At 43.4% G+C, this 20514-nt stretch overlaps 2 pseudogenes across 2 annotated transcripts; both read left to right on the top strand.

The window, feature by feature from the left end:
* Positions 1–3550: 3550 nt before the first annotated feature.
* LOC308476359 (vitelline membrane outer layer protein 1 pseudogene) lies at positions 3551–7125 on the top strand (annotated as a pseudogene). Its single transcript has 3 exons — positions 3551–3721; positions 5801–5901; positions 6834–7125. The product of its transcript is annotated as a vitelline membrane outer layer protein 1 pseudogene (transcript).
* A 7633-nt stretch (positions 7126–14758) lies between these two features.
* LOC308476358 (vitelline membrane outer layer protein 1 pseudogene) lies at positions 14759–17974 on the top strand (annotated as a pseudogene). Its single transcript has 3 exons — positions 14759–14929; positions 16514–16611; positions 17683–17974. The product of its transcript is annotated as a vitelline membrane outer layer protein 1 pseudogene (transcript).
* Positions 17975–20514: the final 2540 nt, after the last annotated feature.

Genomic DNA, 20514 nt, shown 5'->3' with positions numbered 1-20514 from the left:
ATGGATCATAGAGCAGCAAGTTGCCAAATCCTGTTTTAAAGCACAGTGCACAGTACTGGTCTTTGGCACTGACATGATGTCCTCACCCTTCTGACAGCCCTCCCCACTCTCACAGGCAAATGGGTTCTGGTTGTGGAGGCATTTCCTAAAGGCACTGGTAATGGGGGTGGGGGCAGGACAAAGAAGATTTCATAGCCTTCCCAATGCTCTGCTTTGTGATGGCTCAGAGGAGGTGTTGCTCAGGACAGAGAGTTCCTATACTTCATTGTCCTGCCCCCTATAAATCCCCTGCTCACATTCATATTTCCTCACTCGGCTTAAGGACGCTTTCATTCTGCCTGGCATCTGAGAGACAGTAAGTAGAACTACCTTGCTCTGCTCTGAGAAGTTTGGTAAGGGAAGACAAGGGTTGCAACATGGCCAGAATTACAGAGGCCTGAAGTTCCTTAATTTTGCAATATTTCTGTAAATAGTCCTTAAATTTTTTCCAGTCTTCTTTCACCGATTCTTCTCCCTGGTCTCGGATTCTGCCGGTCATTTCCGCCAATTCCATGTAGTCAATCACCTTCATCTGCCATTCTTCCAAAGTGGGTAAATCTTGTGTCTTCCAATACTTTGCAATAAGTATTCTTGCTGCTGTTGTAGCATACATGAAAAAAGTTCTGTCCTTCTTTAGCACCAGTTGGCCGACAATGCCCAAGAGAAGGGCCTCTGGTTTCTTCAGAAAGGTATATTTAAATACCTTTTTCAGTTCATTATATATCATTTCCCAGAAAGCCTTAATCTTTGGGCACGTCCACCAAAGGTGAAAGAATGTACCTTCAGTTTCTTTACATTTCCAACATTTATTGTCGGGCAAATGATAAATTTTTGCAAGCTTGACTCGGGTCATGTACCACCTGTATATCATTTTCATGATATTCTCTCTTAAGGCATTACATGCCGTAAACTTCATACCTGTGGTCCATAACTGTTCCCAGTCAGCGAACATAATATTATGTCCAACATCTTGTGCCCATTTAATCATAGCAGATTTCACCGTTTCATCCTGAGTATTCCATTTCAACAGCAAGTTATACATTCTTGACAAATTTTTAGTTTTGGATTCTAACAATTCTGTTTCTAATTTTGACTTTTCCACTTGGAAGCCTATTTTCTTATCCAAATTATATGCCTCCATTATCTGATAGTAGTGGAGCCAATCTCTCACTTTATTTTTTAATTTTTCAAAACTCTGCAATCTCAATTTATCTCCTTCTTGCTCCAAAATTTCCCAATATGTCGGCCATTTGGCCTCCATATTGAGCCTTTTCTGAGCTTTTGCTTCCATTGGTGATAGCCACCTTGGGGTTTTATTTTCCAATAAGTCTTTGTATCTTATCCAAACATTAAACAATGCTTTCCTAACAATATGGTTTTTGAATGCTTTGTGTGCTTTGACCTTATCATACCATAAATATGCATGCCATCCAAATACATTGTTAAAACCTTCTAGATCCAAAATGTCTGTGTTTTCAAGAAGTAGCCATTCTTTCAGCCAGCAAAAAGCTGCTGATTCATAATAAAGTTTAAAGTCTGGCAGGGCAAATCCACCTCTTTCCTTGGCATCAGTTAATATCTTGAATTTTATTCTGGGCTTCTTGCCCTGCCAGACAAATCTAGAAATATCTCTCTGCCACTTCTTGAAACAGTCCATCTTATCTACAATTTGTAATGTCTGAAACAAAAACAACATTCCAGGCAATACATTCATCTTTATCACAGCAATACGGCCCAGCAACGAGAGTTTCAAATTTGACCAAATTTCTAAATCTTTTTTCACTTCCGTCCAACATTTTTCGTAATTATCTTTAAATAAGTTCCCGTTTTTGGCTGTCATATTAATCCCCAAGTATTTCACTTTCTTTACCACATTCAATCCTGTCTCATTCTGAAACCTCTCTCTTTCAATCGGTGTTAAGTTTTTCTCTAAAACCTTAGTTTTTAACTTGTTCAATTTAAAACCTGCCACCTGACCAAATTCCTGAATTAATTCTAAAACTCTTTTAGTACTAGATTCTGGCTCCTGTAACGTCAATACTAGGTCATCTGCAAATGCTCTCAATTTGTACTGTTTAGCTCCGACCTGTATGCCCTTAACCAACCGGTCCTTTCTAATCATATTTAGCAAAACCTCCAGGACCGATATAAAAAGCAGTGGGGAAATTGGGCACCCCTGTCGTGTCTCTTTTTCTATCTTAAATTCTTCCGTAACCACATTATTTACAATTAATTTAGCCTTTTGTTCAGAGTATATTGCACCTATACCATTTTCAAAACCTTGGCCTACCCCCATCCCATGCAGATTCTTCTTCATAAAACTCCAAGAGATATTATCAAAAGCTTTCTCCGTGTCAACAAATATCAATACTGCTTTGGTGTTTATATTCACTTCTAATTTTTCCAAAATATCAATTATATTCCTCAAATTATCAGACAGGTGTCTTACCGGGAGAACTTTAGAAGGATGTTGGATAGAAACTAAGAGGTTTTTAGCTGTAATGCTTTAAGAGATATGGGAAAAAAAAAAGGTTACAATTGGGTAAAAGATTAATGGTAAGGATTTGCTGAACCAACAAATGGAACTGGAATACAAAGAAGGGAGGTATGAGGAGGTCCGGGGAAATAAGAGTAAGGAAGATAGGTTATGGAACATTATTGTGTTTTTAACTGTTTTATTTTGTATGTTTTTTCTTATTTTCTACTTTCTTGCTGTACTTTATACTTTTTTCTTTGTTTTGTATAATTTTGTGAAACTTTAATAAATATCATTATATATATAAAAAAAAACAGAATTACAGAGGCCTGATCAGTAGCCAGTAACCAGTGGGGATTCAGTCAAGCATTCTTGTTAGTGGTATTAGGCCCTACTTTTTGTGGAAAGTGTACCCCGCTTTACACAAAAGATTTCAGGGTATTTAACAATGCATTCCTTTGGAAGTGTTGCAAATCTATGGCAGCATCCCCCGACCTTGTGATCTCTAGATGTTCTGGACTACAATTCCCATCAGCTGGAACCAGCACCGTGTTTGCTGGCTGGGGATGATGGGAGTTGCAGTCCAGCGCATATTGAATTTACCAGGGTGGGGAAGGTTAGCCTAAGGGGCGCTGCAAGCCTATGCCCTTTCCATGTATTAATTTGTAGATCAGTGTTGCAGGAGGTCCCAGGTATATCCTCCAGCATCTCCTAGTAGGGCTGGGAAGTCCCCTGTTTGAAACTTTGGAGAGTAGCTCTAGTGTAGACAGAACTAAGCTAGATAACCAATGGCCTGACTTGGAATAAGGCAATTTCCTGTGTTCCTAGAGCGAAGCCCCTGCTAAAGTGTGTATCTCTGATGTTGGAGGCACTTAGTCCAAGCTGAAGTAATCACACTTCTCTCCCGGGGGAAACACAAGATTCAGGAAGATTTTGAGCAGAGGAGAGAGAACCACACTTTCTGGGGAATAAATTCTCAAGGCTGTTATTCTTCCATTCAGTTTTTGCAGCTGGATCTGGTGCAGTCCACCTGCCATGGATCTCTCTACCAGTGCTGTGGTCTTCTTGTTCCTCACCTACCACCTCTGTGAGGCAGGAGATCGAAACTATAATGCAGTCCTCATGGTGTCCAATGGCGGGAAGTGGGGAGAATGGGGAAAGATTGAATTCTGTCCCAAAGGACATGCATACGGATTCTCACTGAAGGTAAAGGCTTATCTTTTTGATACCCTGATCCCAATCGAGTAGTCACAATAATGTAATATATATATATATATATATAAAGTTGCTTCCCATCTTTCTTTCTGAACCCATTGCCTGTATATTGCTGCCTGCAAGGTGCTTTGAAGTGTTGACTGCCATGCTTAAAGATTTAATAGCTCTAAAAAGTCTCCATGCCACTTTGTCAATCCACACTGGAGAGGCTTAGAGTGAATTGCATTTTACATAAAAGAAAACTACCATGAATCTGGATGGACTGGAGGAAAAAAGGGACAAGGATACAGAAAAGTTTGGAGTGCAATGAGCTGGCAATATTGTGGTCAGGTTTATCTCCCTGAAAAGTGAGCGCCCAACTGGAAAATACAGACTACACTGTTAGTGTGGAAGTAACCCAGGTAAGTTCTGGTGTTTTCTAGGAGGGTTGCCATAAATGCAGATTTTTCCTGACATGTCCAGGATTTCTTGTTGAAACTACACTGAAAAGGGTATATCAAGAACTCTGGCCAAAAGTTTCAATATAAGGAATAATTCCTACTCAAGAGTTGAAATGAAAAACGTGTGTATTCTGCTAAGAATAACAGTTTGAAGCTAGTAGTAGATTTAAACACAACGTATAAGTATGATAGTTTTAAAGTAATGGTAAGTTTGGATACAACGTTTAAGTGCAGAAATAATGTCGTTTCAAATATACAATGATATAGTACAAAGGTACATGAAATACCAGTGCACAACAATTGTTTTATACAAGTCTCAATAGCAGTCAAAACGAGTCCACATTATATAAAATTAGAATAAAGAATAAAGAATGAAGGACCAAATGGGGCCAAAAAGGAGTATCCGGAGTGTGAATCAGATGTACGGTTCAGTGGTGGTAACCAGGACAGGGCCCTGTTTCGGAGTACACGGCTTCTTCAGCTCGGTTTTTTGACGACTATAAATCTGTTGGAAGTCTGTATCATTTAGTTCTTTTATGTTTCTATTTCGACATGCGTCTTAGATAATTGCATCCAAGTTTTCTTGCGTTTCTCTGTGCGTTTTCCACACACAGAGAAACGCAAGAAAACTTGGATGCAATTATCTAAGGATTTCAGCAACTTTCCTCCAAAAAGCTTAACAACTTTTTGTGTTTGGATTCTTACTTCTTGAAATAATATGGCAACCCTAACTTCACAAACTGGAGGAAACCCGCTGCAGCATATGCAGACATAAGAGAGGGATTGAGGATGCCTTAGGCAGCCATTAGCAAGATCATTTTTTTCCTATTAAGTTTGCTTACTTGGGGCCCATTGGACTGGTTGCACCAAAAAGCTACTGTCTTTTGATGCAGCTCAGAATGTAAATCTCAATCCACAACCAGTAATACTTGTACACAATTAGGGACACGTAATCATGAACAGATAACTGCTTACTCAGGTTGCAAGCTAGTACTTTGGAAAGTTCAGACTGCAGACACAGTCTGAATTGTGAGTGTTGTCAGAGTACTAGTTTGGTTAACTACAATAGCAACCCCCCCCCCCTTGTAAAACACACAATATCTATTTTCCGTTTTCTTTTCTACATGGGTACTATTGTTGGCTATTTGCAGTATGGTAGCGCTGCAGAGAGCTTGCTGGGGAGACCATGCATTAAAAAGGGACTCAAAAATAACTTAAACAAGGTTTTAATAAGAAAAACAAAAACTCCATTTACACTAAATACATCAACAAACTAGACCCAACCACCACCCCATCCCCCAGGGAAATGGAAGAGCTAGGTGCTGCTCCTTACATACTACACCCAATTGCTGACACAGCTTAATCAATACAACTCAGCAGCACCTGCTGCTGAGGTTTGCTCTGGCCCTTGCTCTGGCCCCTTAAAGACATACACATCAGGTAGAAAAATGATGAACCTTTACATTTAAAGAAACCATTCAACATATGTCTTGTTTCTTGGTTTTTTGGGCCTGGTCTTACTCTGTGCACTTGTAATTTTGTACTTTTCATTTTTCAATAAAGAATATAAAACAGAGTCCTAGCTTGCAAAAACAGCTTTATTGCAGTCTCTTTCTCTCATTTGCACCAGACAATTCAGTTTTCAGAAGGATTGAGTGGTGATGATACTTCCATCAATGGCATCCGTCTCCACTGCAGTAGTGGTGCAGTTGTACAATCCACTGTCGGACCGTAAGCATCTTCTTGATTTTTCTCTTTGTTGCTTGGAAAGTGGTGATGTGAGGGGCTGGCTGAATCCTATTATGTTTCAGCACCAGGGCAGGATAATGTCAGGGTCTATCAGCCTCATTCTTAGCTCTCAGACTCTAAGGATACCAACTCTTGGTTGCCTTCCAAATTTCAGAGGAACCCAAGCCCCACATAACAAAGAGAAAAGAGACTGCAACAAAAGAGTACAAAGGTAAGGAAAAGCAGAGTTTCTTCCTGAGGACCACACATGCCAAGGAAAGAGAGAGCAAGAGGAAAGCACCATCTATCCTGAGAGTGGGGAACCTCAAGCCCAGGGGTCAAATGTGGTCCCCCAGGCTTCTCTGTCTGGTCCTCATGAATATCTGTGATTGTCAGGGGTCAGGAAGGAGAGGCAGGCTGAGTATGAAAAGGCCAAGACATTCCTAACCAGTGGCTGTGTCTTCCTGAGAGAAAGTAGGCACAATATTGCAGCTCTCCTTCCTGGCGGATGCACTGGCTTAAAAGATCAATGCCTCTACTCAACAGCTGTTTAGCAGAGACCTTGATCCTGTGAGGTGCTGGTGCTGCTTTGCCCGTGGCTTTCTTGCATGAAAGTCATTACCACTTAAGTGAGTGAATCCCATCCTGCATGGTGCTGGTCACTGGACTGCATGAAGAAGCAGCAGCACCACACAGAATCAGGTCGTGGGTGGCACAGGGCAAATCCACCTACTCCAGGGGTCACAACACACAGCCCTACTTAGAACTTGAGGTTTGGTAGACACGCTATACCTGATGAGGTCTACAAAAGACACATTTTAAAAATCTAAGGAGGCAATTGCCCTCTTGACTTTCATGTTGGAAAGCAAATCATTCCAATTTGGGTTGTATTTCCAGAGAGGCAGACATTACCATATTGCCTCTTTTTTTTGCAGGTTTGGAGTGTGGTTAGAGGCTAAGAAATGCCCCAAGGGCTACCTGGTTGCCTTCACTCTGAAGGTGGAAGCCCCACAAGGGCTAGGTGATGATACGGCAGCCAACAACATCCAGTTCACCTGTGGAGATGGGACTGTACTGGAGGGCGAGTCCACCGACTTCGGTACTTATGGCCACTGGAGCAAGCGCTGCCCCACTGGTGCCATCTGCGGGATCCAAACAAAGGTGGAGGCAATAACTTCAGTTGATACCAGTGGACTTAATGATGTCAAGTTCTTCTGCTGTGACTGAATCACCTGGGCTTCATCCTGCTACAACACAGCTGCCTGTGTTCTAATGGTTTGTTGGCATGAAACTTAACCAACAATAAATCTTAACCAAAGAGTTGTGTGTATCGTTTGGAGCTTTGTCCCTTCCTGATCTCAATTCCTTAACCCTGCATGACTTGGTTTTGGATGGGAGGACAATGCAATATGAAAGAGGGTACCATCCTAGAGCCGTAGTGCTATATCTTTAGCCCATTGATCTTGCCAGGCCCACCAGCCTCTCAGTTTGTCCCATGAGGTAGCTTTGAACAAATTGCACCCCCTTGCCAATCACCAGCCATCTTAGGCACAGAGATCCCTTATGTCTGATCTAAGCACCATGCGGTAAGATTTGAGGATTTGAAGGAATCTGGGCACCAAGCATAGCAGCCAACTCCTGGGGGCCGAGGTCTGTTGTTGGGATGTGTCCAAGGAAACGGGGGCAATTGGCAGGCCCCCAGCCGGCTCCAGGCCACCAGCTGTCAGCTGGGCGATCTCCAGTCCTTGGATCAGCATGTAATTGCAACTCAAGCCTCAGAAACCTTCAGAAGGTTGAGCACGCAAGCCAGCAGAGAATAAAACTCTTCACAACAGAAGGGCAGAGAGAGGCTGTGTAAAGCATATTTAGAGTAGTTTATTTAGCATACATCAGGACAAAGAAAACATGTCTGCTCTCCTTCATGTCCAAAGCAAGAAGCATAAGCAAAACTATACACAAAACGGAAGTTCCCAGCCAGCTGTGCTGGAATGTAAACAGGCATGTAAAGAGGCTGTTCCTCTTAAGGTGGAACGGTATATCTTAACACACTCCCCCCCCCCCCAAGTTGATGGGCATTGCCATTCAAATGGTGTGCATCATGTGATCAATTATGTGGGGCAGAGCTTACCTGCCTCCCCCCATATTGTATTCAAGTCGGCACCCCTGGCACCAAGCATCACCAAGAGCTCAAAGTGCTAAGCTCTGATATAAGCCTTGGGCTGTTATTTGAGAGTAAAGGTAAAGGGACCCCTGACCATTAGGTCCAGTCGTGACTAACTCTGGGGTTGTGGCACTCATCTCGCTTTATTGGCATTGGGAGCCGGCGTACAGCTTTCCAGGTCATGTGGCCAGCATGACTAAGCCACTTCTGGCAAACCAGAGCAGCACATGGAAACACCTTCCTGCCGGAGCGGTACCTATTTATCTACTTGCACTTTGACGTGCTTTCGAACTGCTAGGTTGGCAGGAGCAGGGACCAAGCAACGGGAGCTCACTCCGTCACGGGGATTCGAACCACCAACCTTCCGATTGGCAAGTCCTAGCCTTTGTGGTTTAAAGTTTTAAAGTGCAGGCAGCATTTCACTTACTTTCAATCTTTGCACAATGCTGAAACCAGAAAAAAGACTGCTTTCTCTTGGAGAGTAAAAAGCTGTTTTTTATTCTTAAAGGTTAGGGAAAGGGATCTCTGGCTTTCTGAATGTGTGTACGTATACTTGTCTGCCTGCCTCTTTCTCTCTCTATGTGTGTGCCTGTGGATTTTATTTATTTTCTAATTCCATTTTTTGGGGGGGGGGGATTTTTATTCTGCTTTTGGCCCCATCCACCCATGGAAGAATGGCCACATTCCAATCTACACCTTGGGGCAAAATTGCTTCCCTGCTCCTGTAATATAGGGATTGATGAATGGATATGTTATGTTATGTTATTTTCTTCTGACTCCTGAAAGACAGCAATCAAAACTATGGTTAGAGAGCAGTGGAGTAGTGGATCCATGATCACATCTGTGGTCCCAAATGCTCAGGTGGCCAGAATAGAAGTTTTCCCCTCTTCCGTTTGCTGCACTGGTGAACGGCTGTTGTAGCTGAGTGACGTAGACTGCCACCCTCTTGGCAGAGTGTGTCCCTTCTTATCAGCTGTGAGAGGAGCAGGAACAGGAGATACAGGCAACATGTGTGTCAGAGTGTGTGTGAGCAAAATAGGGGTGACAAGGCAAGACATTCACCTCTTGTGGTTGTGGCAGACAGAAGTGGGTTAGGAGGAGCTGCTTTCCATAGTGCTCAGCCCTAGGAAGATGCAGAGGTCACCTGGCTAAGAGGAGGAAAAGGCCTCAGAATGCAGAAAGCCTGAAGTGTGCACAACAGCTTACTAAAGTGAAATGAACAGGTGGGGGAAGAGATGTTGTCAAAAGAGAACTGGGACATGGCGATGCCCTCTAAGAAACATAGGATTGCTTCCTAAAGTGCACTAATGGCTGGCTGGTTGTAAGTCAGTTTGTGTTGCTCTGGGCAAACACATTTAATCAATAAAATATATCTCAATAGAAGCAGCCCCCACAGTCCAGCTTTAAATAGCAACAGTTTCAATAGCAAAGCATAAGACAATATAAAGATGAATATACAACATCACTAAAAAATATACAGCACACATCTAAAACCCTGTGAATTCAAAGGTTCAGTTTTAAAACTTCGGACAGTAAACATCACAAAGATGGCACCAGGTGGGCCTTTCCAGGGAAGGCATTTCATAACTAGGCTGTCACCACCTATAAGACCCTGAATCCAGGAGCACTGGAAGAGAGCTTCTGATGATGATATCGGGGTGCAGGTAAGTAGACCTGGGAGGAGGTGATCCTTGACGTAAGCTGCTCCCAGGCCATTTAAGGAGTAGACAATAAATCACTAGTGCAATATAGTGAAATTGTCCACAAACCCTTTAAGAGCCTTGATACCCCATGTGGAACTTTCTGTACTGTTTTCAAAGTCACCCCACGCATAACTCACTTCAGTTAATCTAACAGGAAGATCATGGATAATGGACACAAGACTACCTCCAGCCCTGTAACGTTATAGTGTATCAGATTAAGCTGATAAAAATTCATTTCAATAAATGATTCATTTCAGCAAAAAAATGGTGAAATGGACAGTTCAGCAATTTGTTTCAGTGCTTGCCTTCAGGCAGCAGTTAGTTTCAGCAGTTAGCTTTGGTATTTGGATTAGCCAGTTTTCTAGAGTCAATAATCTGTTTTAGAAATTAAAGGTCATGGATGTACTTGAGTGGAGAACACTCCCTTGAGCAATGGGACTTCCTTTCCTCCCTTTGCATCCCCTGCAGAACCTCAAAAGGTGCTCCAAAGGGTTGGGGAACCCTCCAGATCATATTTTTAGGGGGGGTATGAGGAGCCGGCAGAGGAAGAAAAGAAACGAAAAGTCCCATTGCACAAACAGATTTCTGATGTCCATGTGAATGGATCATTGTTTCATTATCCTCCACCTTTGTTTTTAAATCCCAAACTTTGCTTCCAGAATGTCCATCCATATATTCATATGCTCCTGTTTAGACATCAGTTGCAGAGGCATTTCTTCCTTCAAAGCATTCACTAAAGCTGTTGCAGCTCTTGCTGTTGTTCCGTTGGAGTGCTTTTCATCCCGAGTAGGCACCATGTTTTTCAGGTCTGCTTCCTTGTCTGGATGTGTCCGTAACTACCTTCCATTCAAACAAAAGTGCTGCTGTTGTTGTTGTTTAGTCGTGTCTGACTCTTCGTGACCCCATGGACCAGAGCACGCCAGGCCCTCCTGTCTTCCACTGCCTCCTGCAGTTTGGTCAACTCATGTTACTAGCTTTGAGAACTCTGTCCAACCATCTCGTCCTCTGTCTTCCCCTTCTTCTTGTGCCCTCCATCTTTCCCAACATCAGGGTCTTTTCCAGGGAGTCTTCTCTTCTCAAGAGGTGGCCAAAGTATTGGAGCCTCAGGTTCAGGATCTGTCCTTCCAGTGAGCACTCAGGGCTGATTTCCTTCAGAATGGAGAGGTTTGATCTTCTTGCAGTCCATGGGACTCTCAAGAGTCTCCTCCAGCAGCATAATTCAAAAGCATCAATTCTTCGGCGATCAGCCTTGTTTGTGGTCCAGCTCTCACTTCCATACATCACTAGTGGGAAAACCATAGCTTTAACTATACGGACCTTTGTTGGCAAGGTGATGTCTCTAAGTGTCCCTAAGTGCCTTCCATTCAAACAAAAGTAGTGGGCAGTATTGCTTTCATTCGCTGAAGTGGTGCTTGCTGATATTCCAAACCTAAAGGCACCAAGTGTGGTATATCTTGGCCCATTATTTTGGCTCGTAGGGATAGTCATTGCTGTATGCGGATAGGAAGCGCTTGCCTCATGCCACCATCTCCCCACTCCTCATAAACAAAGACTTTGCAGCTCTGCATTAGCCTTTCTTTCTCATGATTGTTTGTGTCCTCCAACAGGTCTTTGCAGGTCTCTAATAGACCTCACAGTATGAGGCTTGCTGTAAATGTCTGAAGGGTACTATGAAGCTGATGGTGAAATTCTACCGTTCTAGTTATCTGTGGACATACGGTATCTACACCACAAAGTTATATCACATTTCTATCAGGTGAACTGTCATGGCTTCACCTGAATGGTTTTGTGAACAGCAGATTGATGAGGGAACTAACTCTCCCTCTGAGAAAACTAGTATACACACAGTGGAGCTACAGTTATCAAGATACAAGACACCTTTTCCCTCTCTCTCTTTTCCCTCTCTCTCTCTGAAACCCTCTTCTGTATGTGTTGCCCCCCCCCATTTCCTCCATGCCTAGTGGTTTCCCATGAAAAGGTAACATCACTTTTGCTGGAAGTCTGAACTTCCTGCTTGAGGACTTGTGGCAATTAGGCTGAGGACCCGCATGTGGCTCAAGAGTAGCAGTTTGCCCAACCCTGTTCTAAAGCCAATTGTACAGTCCTGGTCTTTGTCCCTGAAATGATGTCCTCACCCTTCCGATAGCTCTCCTCACTCCCCCTTGCAAATGGCTTCTGCTTGTGCAGGAACTTCCTAAAAGCCACTGGTAATAGAGGTGAGGAAAGCACAGGACCAGGAAGACTTCATAGTCCTCTCCGCCTGCTCTGCTCCATGATGGATCAGTGGAGCATGGGAGGTGTTGCTCAGGACAGAGAGTGCCTACATTTCATTGTCCTGAACCCTTTAAATTCCCTGCTCATATCCATGTTTCATTACTCAGTTTATGGACTCTCTCCTTTCTGCCCGTAGACTAACTGGCAGCTGAGAGACGGTAAGCAGAACTCCAAGTGAGGGCAAAGAAAGGTAAGGGTTGCAATGTAGCCAGAATGATGTAGGCCTGGTCAACAGTCAAACTTGGGTGAAGTAGAGCTGGGTGGGGGGATTCAGCCAAGTATTCTTGCTCTTGGTATTAGGCCCTTTTTGTGAAAATGTACCTCACTTTTCGCAAAACCTTTCAGGGTATTTAAATATGCATTTCTTTTGAAGGGTTGCAAGTCTATAAAACAGAAATGGAGGGAGTTTGCATAGGAGAGACATTTTAGCATGGGCAAAGGGTGGGTAAGAAATGCACATTTTAGTCCCCCCCCCAATAATATTTTTATTAGTTTTCATTTACAATCCAATAATAGCCTCATTATAACAATACCAGTTTATAATACAATTATTGATATCAATACAGTGGTGCCCCGCAAGACGAATGCCTCGCAAGACGAAAAACCCGCTAGACGAAAGGGTTTTCCGTTTTTCGATGCGCTTCGCAGGAAGAATTTCCCTATGGGCTTGCTTCACAAGACGAAAATGTCTTGCGAGTCTTGAGATTTTTTTCGCTTTCCCCCCCTTTTTCTAAGCCGCTAAGCCGCTAATAGCCTTTTAGCCACTAAGCCGCTAAGCCTTTAATAGCCGCTAAACCGCTAATAGCGCTAATCCGCTAATAGGGTTGCTTCGCAAGACGAAAAAACCGCTAGATGAAGAGACTCACGGAACGGATTAATTTCATCTTGCGAGGCACCACTGTAATTTAAATATCGAATTACAGTGGACTCTTGGGTTGTGAATGTGATCTGTGTGGGAGGCATGTTCACAACCTGCAGCATCCGCAAGCCGCAGCGCCTCGTCTCCGCACGCGCGGGTTGCGATTAGGTGCTTTTGAGCACGCGCAAAGCACAATCTAGTGGTACTTCCGGGTTTTCGCGTGTCTGTATCCCGAAATCACGCAACCTGAAGCGTCTGTAACCCGAGGTATGATTGTAATTTAGTTAAAGTGGCCCCACACGTGCTAGAATTGATGGCTTGATTGTTTACTTTATTTCTCCATTCCAAAATCTTATTAATTTTCATTGCATTCTGGTCATAATAACAATAATCCCTTATATAACAACTGCAATATTAATAATTTCTATTTGTGTTGACACATTAAATGATTTATAAATGTACAAGTGAAAAACTTAAACTATATCTTTGTTCTTCCTGTGTGTGGCAATTATTCTGTCCGTGGTTTTTCTTCCTGTCCTTGTAAGATATTATGTCTTTCTTTCCCCCGGTTGTTGCTGTTATCCATCATGCCTTGGGCAGAACTGATATCTCATTGTTGTTCTAGAAATTTCTCTGTTGCTCTGTCCCATGCTTCATTGTTTTGCAACTTTAACAACAGCTGCAAAAGTCACTCTGTCCCAATAAATAACCCAACTTTACCATTTTTCCTCTCAGCTTGGGTAGAAGCGTGGTCTGTTGAACTGCAGATGACTCAGTAATGAACCTTATCAGTTCCTTGGCAAGTTCACAGACTCCTTTCATCCTCCCTTCCAACTGAAGATATATGAGCAATTACACTTCCAATTAAATTAAACTCCAAGTACTTCAGTTATTCACTTCACTTTGTAAATAATAAAGGATGGGGAAGAGTTAGCTCTATATGTTTCCATCTTAAATCTTTTGCAAAATAGAGCTTCCCTCCCTTTCTCCTCCCCCCCCCCAGTTCCATCTAATGTTATATTCCATATCTATAATCCAATTTCTTCCATCCTCGCTTGAACAAATATAATTTGAACTAACACTCAGAGGAGGGTTGATGAATCATAAATGTAGAGAAGAAAACTTTAAATAAAGAAGCCGTAGGCTCCCCTCCCCCCACACCATCTTTTGCACCAGATGAAGTCTTCTCTCAAGTTTTAACCTTAAAGTTGTTGCAGTTGGTTTTGTTCTACAGTTTGTGATCTCATCTCTTCTAGCGTGCGCCTGTAACTTTAGTCCAATTCAGCTCTAATTAACATGAGAACCTCTGCTTCTTAATGGAGGCATTGGAGGGTTTTCAGCAGGCAAAGTGCTTTTGCACTCAGCACCTCCCTGCTATGCCGGAGCGAGAGCCAGGTACTGAGACGAACTGCGAGTGAAGCCTATTCCCCTCTGTCCCTAGGAGGAATTTGCAAGGATAATTACCCTCAACCATCTTTGTTTTTCCTTTGCCAACAGTCTCCCACTGCCATGGGTTCTGCTTCCAGAAAGGCAGAAGGGAACTGGAAGCTGCACATATTAGTTAGTTAGCTTACATCAGCCAATTCCTGCCATCCTGCCTTGCCTTTCTGTTTGAGGAATTGATCTAGCCCCAATGTCCAGCAACTCTGAGTTGTCTTTTGAAATCAGAAGTGTAGTCAGAAAAGCCATTAATTAGTTTTACTCATCAACCAGAAGTAATCACACTTCTCTCCAGGGAGAAACACAAGATTCAGGAAGATTTTGAGCAGAGGAGAGAGAACCACACTTTCTGGGGAATAAATTCTCAAGGCTGTTATTCTTCCATTCAGTTTTTGCAGCTTGATCTGGTGCAGTCCACCTGCCATGGATCTCTCTACCAGTGCTGTGGTCTTCTTGTTCCTCACCTACCACCTCTGTGAGGCAGGACATCGAAGCTATAATTCAATCCTCATGGTGTCCAATGGCGGGGAGTGGGGAGAATGGGGAAAAATTGAATTCTGTCCTAAAGGACATGCATACGGATTCTCACTGAAGGTAAAGGCTTATCTATATCTTCTTTTTGATACCCTGATCCCAAGGAATAGTCACAATAATGTAATATATATATATATTTCAAGTTGCTTTCCATCTTTCTTTCTGAACCCATTGCCTGTATATTGCTGCCTGCAAGGTGTTTTGAAGTGTTGACTGCCATGCTTAAAGATTTAATAGCTCTAAAAAGTCTCCATGCCACTTTGTCAATCCACACTGGAGAGGCTTAGAGTGAATTGCATTTTACATAACAGAAAACTACCATGAATCTGGCCTGGAGCAGAAAAGGGACAAGGATACAGAAAAGTTTGGAGTGCAGTGAGCTGGCAATATTGTGGTCAGGTTTATCTTCCTGAAAAGTGAGCATCCAACTGGAAAATACAGACTAAACGGTTAGTGTGGAAGCAACCCAGGTGAGTTCTGGTGCTTTCTAGGAGGGTGGCCATAAATCCAGATTTTTCCTGACATGTCCAGGATTTCAACAACTTTCCCCTAAAAAGCTCAACAACTTCTAGTGTTTGGATTCTTACTTCTTGAAATAATATAGCAACCCTAACTTCACAAACTGGAGAAAACCTGCTGTAGCATATGAAGACATAAGAGAGGGATTGAGGGTGCCTTAGCCAGTCATTAGCAAGATCATTTTTTCATTATTATTATTATTATTATTATTATTATTATTCCTATTATTATTATTTTGCGGGAGGTAGTGGAAGACAGAAGTGCCTGGCTTGTCTGGTCCATGGGGTCATGAAGAGTCGAACACAACTAAACGACTGAACAACAACAACTTGGGGCCCATTGGACTGGTTGCATCGAAAAGCTACTGTCTTTTGATGCAGTGGGGAATGTAAATCTCAATCCATAACCAGTAATACTTGTACACAAGTAAAGGTGAAGGGACCCCCGACCATTAGGTCCAGTCATGGCTGACTCTGGGGTTGTGGTGCTCATCTCTCTTTATTGGCCTAGGGAGCCGGTGCACAGCTTCTGGGTCATGTGGCCAGCATGACTAAGCCGCTTCTGGTGAACCAGAGCGGTGAACGGAAATGCCGTTTACCTTCCCGCCAGAGCGGTATCTATTTATCTACTTGCACTTTGAGGAGCTTTTGAACTGCTAGGTTGGCAGGAGCAGGGTCCGAGCAACGGAAGCTCACCCCATTGCGGGGATTCGAACCACCTACCTACTGATTAGCAAGTCCTAGGCTCTGTAGTTTAACCCACAGGGCGACCCGCGTCCCAACAAGTAGGGACATGTAATTATGAACAGATAACTACTTATTTAGGTTGCAAGCTAGTACTTTGGAAAATTCAGACTGCAGACGCAGTCTGAATGTGAGTGTTGTCAGAGTCCTAATTTGGTTAACTACAGTTACAACCTCCCATTTTGTAACATACACAATATCTTTTTTGTTTTGTTTTGTTTTCTACATGGGTACTATTTCTTTTTTCTTTTTCTTCTTTGTGCCTGGTCTTACTCTGTGCACTTATAATTTTGTACTTTTTATTTTTCAATAAAGAATATAAAACAGAGTCCTAGCTTGCAAAAACAGCTTTATTGCAGTCTCTTTCTCTCTTTTCCACCAGGTACAGGAAAAACAAGGATTGACTGATGATGATACTTCCCTCAATGGCATCCGTCTCCACTGCAGTACTGGTGCAGTTGTACAATCCACTGTTGGACCGTAAGCATCTTCTTGATTATCCTCTTTGTTGCTTGGAAAGTGATGATGTGAGGGGCTGGCTGAATCCTATTATGTTTCAGCACCAGGGCAGGATAATGTCAGGGTCTATCAGCCTCATTCTTAGCTCTCAGACTCTAAGGATACCAACTCTTGGTTGCCTTCCAAATTTCAGAGGAACCCAAGCCCCACATAACAAAGAGAAAAGAGACTGCAACAACAGAGTACAAAGGAAAGGAAAAGCAGAGTTTCTTCCTGAGAACCACACATGCCAAGGAAAGAGAGAGCAAGAGGAAAGCACCATCTATCCTGAGAGTGGGGAACCTCAAGCCCAGGGGTCAAATGTGGTCCCCCAGGCTTCTCTGTCTGGTCCTCATGAATATCTGTGATTGTCAGGGGTCAGGAAGGAGAGGCAGGCTGAGTATGAAAAGGCCAAGACCTTCCTAACCAGTGGCTGTGCCTTCCAGAGAGAAAGTAGGCACAATACTGAAACTCTCCTTCCTGGCGGATGCACTGGCTTAAAAGATCAATACCTCTACTCAACAGCTGTTTAGCGGAGACCTTGATCCTATGGGGTGCAGGTGCTGCTTTGCTTTTCTTGCAGGAAAGTTGTTACCACTTAACTTAGTGGATTCCATCCTGCATGGTGCTGGTCACTGGACTGCATGAAGAAGCAGCAGCACCACACAGAATCAGGCCATTCTGCTTAGCATCTATTAGGCAAGAGCAGCAAATGCTATGTGGCACCGATGTACCCTGACCTTACAAAACAACCCCATTCTTAACAGAAGAAACCCCTTTAAACATTCTTTAGCTCCATCTTCCAGGGCCAGATTGGGAGGGTGTGGTATGGGTGGACCCTGGGTGGCACAGGGCAGATCCACCTACAGCCCTACTTAGAAGTTGAGGTTTGGTAGACACTCTATACCTGATGAGGTCTACAAAAGATGCCTTTTAAAAATCTGAGGAGGCAACTGCCCTCTTGACTTTCATGTTGGAAAGCAAATCATTCCAATTTGGGTCATATTTCCAGAGAGGCAGACATTACCATATTGTCTTTTTTTCTTTTTCCAGGTTGGGAAAGTGGACAAAGATTAAGGAATGCCCCAAGGGCTACCTGGTTGCCTTTGCTCTGAATGTGGAAGCCCCACAAGGGCCAGGTGATGATACGGCAGCCAACAACATCCAGTTCAACTGTGGAGATGGGACTGCACTGGAGGGCAGGTCCACCGACTTCGGTACTTATGGCCGCTGGAGCAAGCGCTGCACCGCTGGTGCCATCTGTGGGATCCAAACAAAGGTGGAGGCTCTAGCTCTAGGTGATAACACAGCACTTAATGATGTCAGGTTCTTCTGCTGTGACTGAACCACCTGGGCTTCATCCTGCCTGTGTTCCAATGGTTTGTTGGCATGAAACTTAACCAACAATAAATCATAACCAAAGAGTTGTGTGTACCTTTTGGAGCTTTGTCCCTTCCTGATCTCAGTTCCTTAAGCCTGCATGAATTGGTTTTGGATCGGAGGCCAATGCAATGTTAAAGAGGGAACCATCCTAGACCCGTAGTGCTATATCTTTAGCCCATTGATCTTGCCAGGCCCACCAGCCTCTCAGTTTGTCCCATGAGGTTGCTTTGAACAAATCGCACCCACTTGGCAATCACCAGCCATCTTAGGCACAGAGATCTCTTATGTCTGATCTAAGCACCATGCGGTAAGATTTGAGGATTTGAAGGAATCTGGGCACCAAGCATAGCAGTCAGCTCCTAAGGGCCGAGGTCCCTTCACCTCCCCCATAAACTATTTAAGGGGGTCACTCCCCCCCCCCAAAGTTGATGGGCACTGCCATTCTAATGGTGTGCATCATGTGATCAATTATGTGGGGCAGAGCTTACCTGCCTCCCCCCATATTGTATTCAAGACGGCACCCCTGTCACCAAGCACCACCAAGAGCTCAAAGTGCAAGCAGATTCTTATCCCGAATTTCAGCACTCTGCCCGACAGTGCTCAGCTCAGAGATAAGCCTCAGGCTGTTATCTGAGAGTAGAAGGCAACATTTATACATATTCCTACTCCAGGAGTGTGGTGGAGGAGGTTGCAAATGCCTTTACTCTTAAAGTGCAGGCAGCATTTCACTTACCTTCAATCTTTGCACAATGCTGAAACCAGAGAAAAGACTCTGCTTGCTCTTGGAGAGTAAAAAGCTGTTTTTTATTCTTAAAGGTTAGGGAAAGGGATCTCTGGCTTTCTGAATGTGTGTATGTATACTTGTCTGCCTGCCTCTTTCTCTCTCTATGTGTGTGCCTGTGGATTTTATTTATTTTCTATTTCTATTTATTTATTTGGATTTTTATTCTGCTTTTGGCCCCATCCACCCATGGAAGATTGGCCACATTCCAATCTACCCCTTGGGGCAGAATCGCTTCCCTGCTCCTGTCATATAGGGCTTGATGAATGGATATGTTATTTTCTTCTGTGTCCTGAAGGACAGCAATCAAAACTCTGGTTAGAGAGCAGTGGAGTAGTGGATCCATGATCACATCTGTGGTCCCAAATGCTCAGGTGGCCAGAATAGAAGTTTTCCCCTCTTCCGTTTGCTGCACTGGTGAACGGCTGTTGTAGCTGAGTGACCTAGACTGCCACCCTCTTGGCAGAGTGTGTCCCTTCTTATCAGCTGTCAGAGGAGCAGGAAGAGGAGATACAGGCAACATGTGTGTCAGAGTGTGTGTGAGCAAAATAGGTTTGACAAGGTGAGACATTCACCTCTTGTGGTCATGGCAGACAGAAGTGGGTTAGGAGGAGCTGCTTCCCATAGTGCTCAGCCCTAGGAAGATGCAGAGGTCACCTGGCTAAGAGGAGGAAAAGGCCTCAGAATGCAGCAAGCCTGAAGTGTGCACAACAGCTTACTAAAGTGAAATAAAGAGATGTTGCCAAAAGAGAACTGGGACATGGCGATGCCCTCTAAGAAACATAGGATTGCTTCCTAAAGTGCACTAATGGCTGGTTGTAAGTCAGTTTGTGTTGCTCTGGGCAAACACATTTAATCAATAAAATATATCTCAATAGAAGCAGCCACCACAGTCCAGCTTTAAATAGCAACAGTTTCAATAGCAAAGCATAAGACAATATAAAGATGAATATACAACATCACTAAAAAACATACATCACACATCTAAAACCCTGTGAATTCAAAGGTTCAGTTTTAAAACTTCGGACAATAAAGACCACAAAGATGGCACCAGGTGGGCCTTTCCAGGGAAGGCATTTCATAACTAGGCTGTCACCACCTATAAGACCCTGTATCCAGGAGTACTGGAAGTGAGCCTCTGATGATGATATCGGGGTCCAGGTAAGTAGACCTGGGAGGAGGTGATCCTTGAGGTAAGCTGCTCCCAGGCCATTTAAGGAGTAGACAATAAATCACTAGTGCAATATAGTGAAATTGTCCACAAGCCCTTTAAGAGCCTTGATACCCCATGCGGAAATTTCTGTACTGTTTTCAAAGTCACCCCACGCATAACTCACTTCAGTTAATCTAACAGGAAGATCATGGATAATGGACACAAGACTACCTCCAGCCCTGTAAGGTTATAGTGTATCAGATTAAGCTGATAAAAATTCATTTCAATAAATGATTCATTTCAGCAAAAAAATGGTGAAATGGACAGTTCAGCAATTTGTTTCAGTGCTTGCCTTCAAGCAGCAGTTAGTTTCAGCAGCTAGCTTTGGTATTTGGATTAGCCAGTTTTCTAGAGTCAATAATCTGTTTTAGAAATTAAAGGTCATGGATGTACTCGAGTGTAGAACACTCCCTTGAGCAATGGGACTTCCTTTCCTCCCTTTGCATCCCCTGCAGAACCTCAAAAGGTGCTCCAAAGGGTTGGGGAACCCTCCAGATCAGATTTTTAA

The sequence above is a fragment of the Podarcis pityusensis genome (genome assembly GCF_964106645.2).
Source record: "Podarcis pityusensis genome assembly, chromosome: 4".
Lineage (NCBI taxonomy): Eukaryota > Metazoa > Chordata > Lepidosauria > Squamata > Lacertidae > Podarcis > Podarcis pityusensis.
The sequence above is the reverse complement of the archived record's forward strand: the minus strand, read 5'-3'. Positions and strand labels throughout refer to the sequence as shown.